The following is a 12963-nucleotide window of genomic DNA, read 5'->3' on the forward strand; positions in this document are numbered from 1 at the left end:
TGCAACTCTACTTCAAAAAATTGAGAAATCACTAAATATGCTCTACAAGGTGCTACTGTCAGATTCAATTAATGAATTATTGTCCTGGGACTTACAAAGTTTATTTCCAGTTTTATAGGCAGTCAGTGTAAAAAATTAAAAAGTTACCATTTGATTATTTCTCCAAATCAGAAATAATCACAATCCACCTCTCAGCTTCATCCAAGGGCTCACTTCTGCATGAAGCCAATCATCTGCAGGCTCAGAAGTGTTGTAGAAATTGTCCTCTTTTTCTCTTTATTTGACCCCACTTGTCATTTAGAACCTGCAATTCTGCTTCCACACTCTCCCCAACTCTTTCTACAAATTACAATGGGGTGTCTCACATGCGTTTCGGAATAAGAACTCTCCTTTAACTTGTCCAACATATTTTTCCCTTATATTCAGATAAAATATAAAAATGTCTTACAGAGATTTTCATGCCTGCAAAACACTAACTAGGTTTGCTACCACTGTGCCTGATGCCCTATTCTACTGTTGCTGTTACTTTCAAGTGGATGAGACAGTGTATCAAAGCCACATTGCACTGATGATGCCTCTATTCTGACGGGGAAAAAAATACTCCTTTTTTTTTGCCATGTATCCCCCCCTTCCTACCAAAATACACGTGGTGTATTTTTAAAAATTAGGTTACTATTTTTTAAATTGCCATCTTCTTCCCATTCTAAGAGTGAATGTGTGGGTTTTTGATATGTGGGGTATATGGGAAATACCTTAATGGCCATTTTCATTATACAAGGTAGTATCCAGAGCCTGGTATAGAAAGAGTTGAGAACAAAGAAGAGTCAAATTATTTTCAAGGTAATAGGAAAGGTTGCCTCGCTGGTGGTCAGGATGGCATTTTGGGGAGATGATTTGTGTGGGTTGACTGGTTTATTCACTATTGGTAGAAAGCCAATCAAAGACTGGAGGAAGACTTGTTAGGGGGTTGGACATGCGAAGAGAAGGACAGAAGAGGTTTTAGCAGCATGATGACACACAGGGAGGGGGGAAGGGTGGTGACGATGCAGTAGACACTGGAGGAGCTTTCAAAATAGGGGCTATAAAATTAGAATCCTCATCAGGAATTTTGCAAGAAGCCAGAAAGAAGGAAGCATGTATCCAAAAATGGAAAACATTTCTGAGAGATTGTGTGTTGTTGCTTCTGGCTGCTTTTATAAGACTAGGTAGACAAACCTGCTTAGATATGACACCAAAAGCGCAAGTGACAAGAAAAAAACAAGATAAAATTTTAAACTTTTGGCCTTAAAGGACACCCTCCAGAAAGTGAAAATACAACCTATGGAATGGGATAAAATATTTGCAAATCCTCTACTAAGCGTCTAGTATCCAGAATATAGAAATATAAAAAGCTATTACAACTCAACAACAAAAAGGCAAACAACCCGTTCATAAAATGAGCGAAGGACTTGAATAGACATGGCTCCAGAGAAGATATACAAATAACCAATATGCACATGAAAAGATGAGCAAGATCCTTAGTCATTAGGGAAACACACATTAAAACCATAATGAGATACCACTTTACACCCACTGGGATGGCTGTTAACAAGAGTAATTCAGGATAAGTGTTGGTGGCAATGTGGAAAAATTGGAAGCCTCACACATTTCTGGTGAAAATGTCAAACAGTGCAGCCATTTTAGAAAACAGTCTGGGCCAGGTGCACTGACTCACACCTGTAACCCCAGCATTTTGGGAGGCCACGCCAGGCAGATCACCTGAGGTCAGGAGCTTGAGATCAGTCTGGCCAACATGGTGAAACCCCCGTCTCTACTAAAAATACAAAAATTAGCTGTAATCCCAGCTACTTGGGAGGCTGAGGAAGGAGAATCACTTGAATGGGTGGAGCTTGCAGTGACCTAAGATCATACCACTGCACTCCAGCCTGGGTGATAAGAGTGAGACTACAAGAAAGAAAAGAAAGAAAGAAAGAAAGAAAGAAAGAAAGAGAGAAAGAGAGAAAGATAAAGAGAGAAAGAGAGAAAGAAAGAGAAAGAGAGAGAGAAAGAAAGAAAGAGAAAGAGAGAGAGAAAGGAAGAAAGAAAGGAAGGAAGAAAGAAGAAAGAAAGAAAGAGGAGAAAGAGAGAGGAAGAAAGGAAGGAAGGAAAGAAAGAAACAGTCTGGCAATTCCTCGGATGGTTAGATATAGAGTTGTCATGTGACCCAGCAATTCTACTCTTAGGATGGATAGATAGATAGATAGATAGATAGATAGATAGATAGATAGATAGATAGTATATACATATATAATATACAGAGAGACATGAAGATATCTATATCTACATAGAGATACATGTCTCTACCTAACAGTGGATATCTATATATATAAATATCCATGCATATATATATATTATATATATAAATATCCACTCATATATATGTATCCAAGAGATATGAAGACATGTGACCTCACAAAAAAAATTGTACATGAATGTTCATGGCAGCATTATTCATAAGTGGAAAAAGAGAGAAGCAACTCAAATATGTATCAACTGATGAATGGAAAAATAAAATGTGATATGTCCATTCAATATATTCAGCAATAAAAAGAATGAGGTGTTTATATATGCTACAGCACGGATGAACCTTGAAAATATTATTCTGTGAAAGAAGCCAAACACAAAAGACAACGTATCGTATGCCTCTACTGATACAAAATTTTCAGAATCGGGAAACTCATGCAAACAGAAAGCAGATTAGTGGCTGATTAGGTCTGGTGAGGTTGGGAGAAGAAGGACAGTAACTGCTCATGGGTACAGGACACTATTTTAAAGAAATAAAAATGTTCAAAATTTATTTTGGTAATGTTAAATGTATAAAGACTGAGAGATATAAGGAGTATCTGACAGTCAAAATTAGAAACATTTTTCATTCTTGAAGATTCAATTTAGCTGTGATTAGCATTTTTTTAAGTTTCCTGTTCCACTGAGATTTGTGATTACCTATCAGATTATGAAGAAGAGAAGGAAAGTGGTGAAATGTATCATTGTTGTAGATGTCTACAACCCTGGCCAATACCAAAAATAAGATTGAACTGATCATTGGCCAAGGGTGCCAAAGACAGAATAGAAAATAACACATATGGGAGCAGGGATCAGATAGCAGGCCTACATATAATTTTCATGGCCAGGGTTTTCATAACATATAGGGAGGATTTTACTATATGGGCCAAGAGAATGGAGAATCTGAGAAAAGGCAGAAGACCTTCAAATGTATCTCATGAAATGGAAATTCTTTTAAATTATTTTTTCAATTGGCAAATAAAAATTGTATATCTTTCTGGTATAAAATGTGAAGTTTTGAAGTATATACACTTTGTGGAATGGCTAAATTGAGCAAATGAACATATGCATTACTGCACATACTTGTTTTTTATGATGAGAACACATAAAATCTACTTTCTTTGTGATTTTCAAGTATACAATAGGACAGAACATTCTTCATCCTGTATTTTATACAGGGAACAGACTAAGTGAGTTTCTCTAGTTATGAGGCTTCAAGCTGTGAATCAGTGCTGGGGCAAACATTCAAAGAGAGGGTAGGATTTCTGTTAGCAATGTATTTCAGAATTTCCACCACTGACCCTTCATTTCTTCCTGTCACTAAACTCTATGACTCTTAGGCCTAACAACAATTTTTAACATTGTGATTGTAGGAATTCAACCTGGAAACTAGAGATTTTTACAATTCAGTTAGACGGAATGCTTCTCTTTCCTTTTATTCTGTATACAAAACTGGCTACTGTGAGGAGAGAGGAAGGAGAGCCTTAACAGCTGCAAAAATAGGAAGTCGCAGGAAGAGCGTAACAGATCCCCAGCATCAGTGAGAGGGAGTGACAGGGTAGCCAGCCAGATGTGAAGCGCAGAATAGGGAGTTTTCTGCAGCCTCTACAGTCTGTATGGCACGGTGTGTGTGTGTGTACATTGAACATTATAGGTGAAGAGGTGGGAACAAACATTTTATAAAGGGGAACAGACTAAGTGGCTTTCTTCCTGGCAAACATGGCTGTCCATATATAAGTAATATAAAGTTCTTAAAAACCCTCAAATGATATATTTAATTGCCACAAGTTGATTTGATTTAATAGAGAGCTGGATGTGTTTCTATAATATTTATAAATGTATTCATTGATTTATTTCTTTATTTCCTCGTTCCACCAGGAGTTATTGAATGCCTCATCAGTGCTAGATACCCTGCAATAGTGGTATTAGTAGAGGACAACACAGGTGTGGTCCCTTTCTTTGTGAAATTAAGGAAATGAATCATATATTTCCATAATTAATATATTACAATCATAATAAATTCTAAAATGGAAACATATACAGTGTTATGAGAGCATATATTATGAATATTTGGTTCATTTTATGGGGTTAACAAGGGATTTTCTATAAAATTTATGTTTAAAGTGGGACTGAAAGATAAGCAAGCGTTAGCTAGGAGAAAAGGCCAGGGTGGGGAGAGTGTTCAAGACAAACGGAAAATCATATTTGAAAGAATCTGCATATGAATCAGAACACAGCCTAGCTGCCATGGTTAGAAAATACAGAAAAGAGAAGGGACACAAGTTGTGAGTCGAGGCCCTAGAGATTTGAAGATGCCACATCAGTAGGAACTTTTACGGAATTTTGACTTTTGGTGAATAGGAAGCTGCTGAAGGGATTTAACCAAGGAAGTGATATAAAGGCTTGCACTTTAAAGAATAGCTCTCAGTGAAGAGTGAGGAATGCACCATATTGAAGGGAGAAGGAAGATGTGAAAAACTATCGAGGGTATTACAGAAGTCCAGACAGGATATGAAGGCATTGTGCAATGTGATAAAATTGAAATTGGAAGGAGGTGAACAGATTGGGGAGTTATTAGAAGTAAAGTTGATGAACTTGGTAATTTCTTGCATGTGGGGAGATGAGGTAAAAGGAAAGTTTAAATTGTAAATATCATTCCCAGAAGCTTTCTGTTTCTATGTGGGATGTAGTGTTCATGACAACAACACTCCAATGAGAAAAAGCCCGGTAAATGACAATTATCATATTGTTACACGCATAAGAGAGGGAGACCCACTTCCAATTGATCTAACATATTCTAGAAATTTTTCCCTCTAAAGATATTTGTTGATTCTGTACATAAACTGAGGATTGTCTGGAATCCAGGAAGAGATCTCATGGCGGAAAGAACTCAGCAAAGTTTTGGCAGTAACAAGGTCTGGGACTTGGGGAGCCTCAAACATACGCACGACAGGGCATTTGCTGAGCTGTGGACTGTGTGGAAGGCAACACACATCTGGAGTCCCTCTCAATATATTTTCCAACATTTGAACTATGTGAAATGAGAGGCTATAGAACTAAGCTGAAAACTTCTAATAAAGTCTGGGAGGCCAACCCCTAAAATTGGAGTCAAGCCAGAAGTAGGCTGGGTTTTGCCAAAACTGCAGTCCCGCTTCAACCCACCTCAATTCTGTTTTCTTTTATTTTTTCTTTTCTCTTTTTTAGAGATAGGGTCTTGGTCTGTCCGCCAAGTGCAGTGATGCAATGATAATTGTTCACTGCAGACTTACCTCCTAGGATCAAGCAATTCTCCCTCCTCGGCCTTCAGGTACCTAAAACTGTAGGGGCATGCCACCATGCCCAGTTTTTTCTTTATATTTTTTAAAGACAGGGTCTCACTATGTTGCCCTGGGTAGTCTCAAACTCCTGGCCTCAAGCAATCCTCCTGCTTCAGCCTCCTGGCTGACCACCTAAATTCTTGCTGGGATGAAGTGATCAAGCGTCTACCCTACCTAACAGAGGAAAGGAGAATCTTCTTCTGTAGAATAGAATGTCATTCAGAGCCTTTGAACTTGCTTTATACACAATGTTAAGCATATAAGAAAAATTACCAGACATGGAAAAAGACAAGACTATATGAGTGATCAAGAAAAAAAAAAAGACACCAAAGAGAGTCACACATGGTCTAGATATTAGAGTTGGTAGATTTGAAGCTGAGAAGAGTGGATGGAAGTATAGACAGAATGGGATGCACCATATTGGCTGGCTCAGGTCAGCCAGGCGAGGATGAGCAGAAAGAGAGCGAAAGCTGTTGGATTCCTGTGCATAGAGGTCCAGTCAAGGAAGGGAAGCTGGTTACACAGTCCGAGACTGATAAGTAGAAGGAGAACCTCCTGGTTCTCCTCCTTATGAGTTGCTGTGATGACAAAGCAAAAGAATTTTTAGAAGGAAGAAGGGAGTCCTGCAAAGAGGTCAAGTGAGTTGGGGAAAGAGACAGTTGTTAAGTGTGGAGAGCTGGTGGGAAGCAGAGACCTGCTGACTTCAGCATCCAAGTTGAGCCGAGCAAGGTTGTCATCTTACATTAACACATTTCGGTGGATGGTCAAATTAAAAATATCTGATTATAAACGCATCCAAAAATCAACAATCCACCAGAGAATAATACATTACTTTAACAATGCTACTTTAGCTATTTTCTTGACCTGAACTGACATTTGTTTTAATCGGATTACATCTCTTTCCCATCAGTCACAACTTACTACTTCAGAACTAATAACATTTCACTATTTAACTCTCATAGAAGTTACATGAAGTGAAATATTAAAAGGCAAAGATACGAGATTATTACCAATGAGACAATTTTGAGCAAGCTTTTTTTAAAAAAATTATTTTAAGTTCTGGGATATGTACAGAATGTGCAGGTTTGCTACATAGATATACATGTGTCATGGTGGTTTGCTGCACCTATCAACCCGTCATCTAGGCTGTAAGCCTCACATGTATTAGATATTTGTTCTAATGCTTTTGCTCCCCTTGCCACCCACCTCCTGACAGGCTCCAGTGTGTGATGTCCATGTGTTCTCATTGTTCAGCTCCCACTTATGAGTGAGAACATGCAGTATTTGATTTTCTGTTCTTATGTTAGTTTGCTGAGAATGATGGCTTCCAGCTTTATCCATGTCCCTGTAAAGGATATGAACTCATTCTTTTTTATGGCTGCATGGTATTCCATGGTGTATATATGCCACGTTTTCTTCATCTAGTCTATCCTTGATGGGCATTTGGGTTGGTTCCAGGTCTTTGCTACTGTGAATAGTGCCACAATAAACATACATGTGCATGTGTCTTTATAGTAGACTGCTTTGGAATCCTTTGAGTATATACCCAGTAGTGCGATTACTGGGTCAAATGGTATTCCTGGTTCTAGATTCTTGAGGAATTACCACACTGTCTTCCACAATGGTTGAACTAATTTGTACTCCCATCACCAGTTTAAAAGTGTTTCTACTACCTCCACATCCTCTCCAGCATCTGTTGTTTTTTGACTTTTTAATAACTGCCATTATAAGTGACGTGAGATGATATCTTATTGTGGTTTTGATTTGCATTTCTCTAATGACCAGTGATGATAAGCTTTTTTTCATGTATTTGTTGGCCACATAAATGTCTTCTTTTGGGAAGTGTCTGTTCATATCCTTCACCCACTTTTTGATGGGGTTGTTTTTTTCTTGTAAATTTGTTTAGGTTCCTCATAGTTTCTGGATATTAGACCTTTATCAGATGGGTAGATTGCAAAAATATTCTTCTGTTCTGTATGTTGCCTGTTCACTCTGATGATAGTTTCTTTTGCCATGAAGAAGCTCTTTAGTTTTATTAGACCCCATTTGTCAATTTTGGCTTTTGTTAAAATTGCTTTTGGTGTTTCAATCATGAAGTCTTTGCCCATGCCTATGTCCTGAATGGTATTGACTAGGTTTTCTTCTAGGGGTTTTATGGTTTGGAGTTCCACATTTAAGTCTTTAATCCTTCTTGACTTAATTTTTATATAAGGAAGAGGGCAGTTTCTGTTTTCTGCATATGGCTAGCCAGTTTTCCCAGCACCATTTATCAAATAGGGAATCCTTTCCCCATTTGAGCAAGCTATCTTTAAACTTCAACTTCACGTTTCTGAAAAATATAATATTTGCTTTAATAGATAATTGCTGCTTTAGTTACACTACGTTTTACATGAATTCTCAGCAGACTTTCTGTAAAGAGACAACTATTAAACATGTTGGTTTGGGGAGCCACATATAGTCACATACTATTTTTTTAAATAGTTTATTTAAACTGCAAAAACCAATTCTCTGTTTGCAGGCAATACAAAAACAGGCTGTGGGTCAGATTTGGTCTGTGAGGCAGTTTGACCAATCTCACCCTGAAATATCTATGGTGTAATATGTGCTTTATTTTATTCACAGTAGCTTATCTTTTTCACATCTATATGAGTTTGTATATAATTTTTATAGAAATATATATCATTTATATATGCTTATATACTTTATATTTAACATAAGTTATTTATATTAAAAGTTATTAATATATCATTATAAAAGATTATTATATTTCAGAAACTTTTATTTTTGTTTTTGGGAGTTGACTGAGATCATCCAAGCAAAATCTTAGAATTCTGAGAGAGCCCTCTGAAAATCATTCTAGCTCAGATGTTTCTCATGAGATTTTTGAAAGTCAAAATTATATTGTCTACTGAGAGCTCTTGGAAATTTGCAGTTGTTGGCTACATGATAACATCTCATTTCAATGCCTTTGGCTGATTTATCTACTTCTCTACCAGGAAATCTATTGAACCCATAGTGGTTTCTCTACAAATGTTTCTGCATTTCTCAATAAATAATGATGAAAGAATGGGTCTACTTCACTGTCTAACCCAGGAGACAGCAGCAGCTGAAACAAAAGGGACGTAGCCAAAGCAGAACTGGTGTAACCTGTACTCTTTTCTAAATTCTAAGATGAAGATTCTTTGTTGTAGGAGGAGTTGCAAAACACAGGACAGAATGTGCATGAGTCCAGTCACCAACATATTGAAATCTTGTCTTCAAAACTTGCAGATGGCCTCAGCCAAAGCCCCTGAGGATGTGTTTGTGAGGAACTCTGGTGAATAAGATATCTCCTGAGCACTGACTTTATGTCTGGCAACCTGTGTCTTAAGAGTCACTTGTAAAAGAGAAGAAAAGAAGAGGAGGAAGAAGAGGAAGAAGAAGAAGAAGAAGAAGAAGAAGAAGAAGAAGAAGAAGAAGAAGAAGAAGAAGAAGAGGAGGAGGAGGAGGAGGAAGAAGAAGTTGTTAACAAAAGAAGTGAAATACATTTGTAACTATCAGAGAGTGTCATGGCACAAAGTGTAGGCCAAGCAGAAAGAAAAATCACACGTTAAAGGAAAAACAATAATTAAAATTCACTGTCAGTCTTGAAGTTACCAGTTTATGCAGAATTCAGCTTCAGCTGTTATTGTTTTGAAGCCATTGTAAATTCTTGCTTCCCACCCCCCTCACCCTCACCACCTCATTTTCCTCATCCCTCTTTTGAAAAATGGGCAGGGATGCCTGTTAAAATTAAAATTAGATACGTTGAATTCATATTCTCATGGGTTCATGGGGAAAATGAAACAAATACATGCTTTGGAAGCAACAACAATGAAATCTCTTTGAAATGTGTATTAATATTATTTAATAAAATAACTAGTTCTAAAACAAAAAATAAAATATGTTTACAATAATGTCTATTCTATATATGTATGTATTGCACTTTACATACATTATTTCAATTAAATTCTCAACAATCTACTGGAGTGGCTATTATTAATCTCATTTCACATGCAAGGAGATGGCATTGGAGAGATGAGATAGTTCTTAAAGGTCACATGGCCAGAAGACAGAGAGCCCTGTCCCCACATGTTCTCTTTACTCTGCTATGCTGCTTCTCTAAAAGGTAAACCAGCCAGGCACTCAGGGAACATAAGGAATGGCAACTCTTTACTGCCCATTGAAAATTCAAAATCAACTTATGTCAACAAGAGTAGTCATTCATATCACCCACTGCTAAAAAGAAACTCAAGGCTGTTGTTGCCCTAGGTAACAAGCCTGATCCCAAGGTTTGTCCCTGATTGTGTTATGAGATCTTCAGGGTATCACTTTTCTGGATAGTGGCCAGTGGTGCCTTTGCCTGAGTTCTTGTCCTGCATCCAGGATAAGAATGAGGTACACAGACAAGGAGAGAGTGAGTAAGACAAAGAGAAGCTTTACTGAGTGTTAGGACAGCTCAGAGGAGACCACAGGGGGCAGCTCTTCTCATCCAGTGTTCAGCTCTCAGCAGAGAGGAGGCCCCAGAGAGGGTGGCTCCTCTCTGTAGGCAGGTCTTCCCTGTTGTCTCTGCAGCTCTCAGCAGAGAGGCGGCCATAGAGAGGGTGGCTTTTTCTCTGCAGGCAGGTCACCATAGACATCCCAGCTCTCAGCAGAGTGAGTAGCTACACTCTGCAAACATCTCTCCATCCTCTCTGTCCTCTGCCCTGCTCTGGGTGAGCCCGGGGATTTTATGGACCTTAAAGGGGAGGAAGTGCATGCCAATAGGTCAGCCATAGGTAAGCTGGAAGAGGTAACACAGGTTCCATTCCAGTCCACTGGGACTGGCAGACCCATCAGTAGCCTTAAGGCCCTCCCCAGCCTGAAGGTGGGGCCTTACTGAGACCCTCTTCCTTCCATCCAGGAATCTGTCTGCCTCCTGCTGCCATTCATGGCCCTGGGCTTTGAGGTGAGAGTTTTATCTGAATATCAACAAATGGAAAGTGGTACAGAGAACAATCGATTTGTTTTTATCTACAATCATTGGGTCTAATCAGATCTTGGCATATGAAAATAGATAAGCAAGAGTCTCATGAAATCATACTGCAGAGCAAGAGAAAGTTAACAACATCCGATCTGTGGATTCTGGGGAAGAGCAGTCACCTAGAAGCACATTCCTGAAGACTTCAGAAGAAACTTTATGAGTAATTAGCACACCTGGACAAGGTTCAAGAAGATACAGTCACCAAGAAAGTGGAGCAGAAAATAATGCAAGAAAGGTCTGGCATAATAAAGTAAAAGGATGACAGCTTCAAAATGAAGATGTGAACAAAGCAAAATCTCTTTCTGCTCTGCACCTAGAGAAAGAAAAATATATGTGTAAATTCTTCATTAATGAATACATACTTACCTTCAAAATGAAAGAAAGAAATTCTTACACCAGAGACTTTGTGGCAACCCCAGAGGGAGTAATAATACATGAGCTTCAGAGCTAAATCCAAACTACTCCAGGGTATTCTCACCCAATAATATGTCACTTTCTTTGCAGGAAACCATGCTTTCAATGCTCCACGACTAGACAATTTCTGTGACATAAGCCATTGAAATGACACAGACTAGGATACTTGTTGGAAAACTCCATTGCATAAGGTGAGCTCAAAAGAACCAAAAAGCCTATAAGGGATGCCTGCACCTTGAAAGGCATGTATGTAAAACCACAATAGCAAAATAACACCCAACAAATTGAATAACTTACATCTGAAAAGAAATAAGAGAACAATAAAAGATTTAAAGTAAGTATACTTTAGACTGTAAAGACAGAAAGTCAAACAATAAATAAGAACAGGAAGTTATTAAACAAAAGCAGATTTTCATGGAAAAGTAACATCTTAGAGATCCTAATATTTCTTTTAAAAAATAATTGTTTAGGATTCAAACAGATGCTTGTATACCAATGTTCATAGCAACATTTACAATAGCCAAAAAGTGAAAACACAAATGTCCACCAACAGATCAATGGAAGAGAAAAATACAGTATATACGAAAAACAGGATATCATTTAGTCATGAAAAGTAAATTCTTACACATGATACAATCTAAATGAAACTTGAAGACATTATGCTTTGTGAAATAAGCATAGACAAGAAAGGACAAATATTGTATGAAGCCACTTATGGGGAACAAGCATAGAGACAGGAAGTAGAATCAAAGTTACCGGAGGCTGGGAGAGTTGTCTGTTTAGGATAAAAAGTACCAAAACTAGATGGTGGTAGTAGTCACACACCATTGTGAATGTACTTAATGCCACTGAACTGTACACTTAAAAATAATTCAAATAGGAAATTTTATGTTATATATACTTTACCACAATAAAAAAGACCAAAAAAAACCTAACTGTTTAAACTTTAAATATAAAAACTCAACAAATGAAGAGCTGGCTGGACATAAGATGTGAATTAGCTATCTGGAAAATCAAATCAAGGAAGTACTCAAGTACACAGTTCACAGAATTAAAGAGAAGGAAAGAGTGAGAGGGAGAAGTTAACAAACATAAAAGAGATGACTTTAGAATTTCCAATATCCATCTATTAGTGACACCTAAAGGAAATACTAGAGAGAATGTAGAAGAAACAATGTTCAACATACTATAAGCAGAGATTCTCAAGAGTTATGACAAGACCTGAGTTTTCAGTTGGAAGAAGTCCACTGAGTACGTCCAGGAGAAATAGAAGAAAAACCAAACCTAATCTAGGAAATAACTGTGATGGAACTCCACACTAAAGGTGAAAAATAAAATCTGAAAAGATACTGTATTAATTTATTCTTACACTGCTATAAAGAAGTGCCCAATTCATAAAGAAAAGAGGTTTAATTGATTCACAGTTCCACATGGCTGAGGAAACCTCAAGACACTTAACAACCATGGCAGAAAGGAAAGCAAGCATGTCTTACATGGCAGCAGGCAAGAGAGAAGAGCTCATGAAAGAGGACACTTAACAACTGTGGCAGAAAGGAAAGTAGGCATGTCTTAAATGGCAGCAGGCAGGAGAGAAGAGCTCATGAAAGGGGAACTGTCAAACACTTACAAAACCATCAGATCTCTTGAGAACTCATTCACTATCACAAGAACAGCATGAGAATTGCCTCCATGATCCAATTTCTTCCCTCCAGGTCCCACCCTTGACACATGGGAATTATGGGAATTACAACTTGAATTAGATTTGGGTGGGAACACAGAGCCAAACCATATCAGTTGTCAAAAAGAAAGGGTTTCTTGCCCAAGTCCTTGAGAAAGAAAATTCTAGAACAAGGATTGAAATGTTTATTT

The sequence above is a fragment of the Callithrix jacchus genome, chromosome 1 (assembly GCF_049354715.1).
Source record: "Callithrix jacchus isolate 240 chromosome 1, calJac240_pri, whole genome shotgun sequence".
Taxonomy (NCBI): Eukaryota; Metazoa; Chordata; class Mammalia; order Primates; family Cebidae; genus Callithrix; species Callithrix jacchus.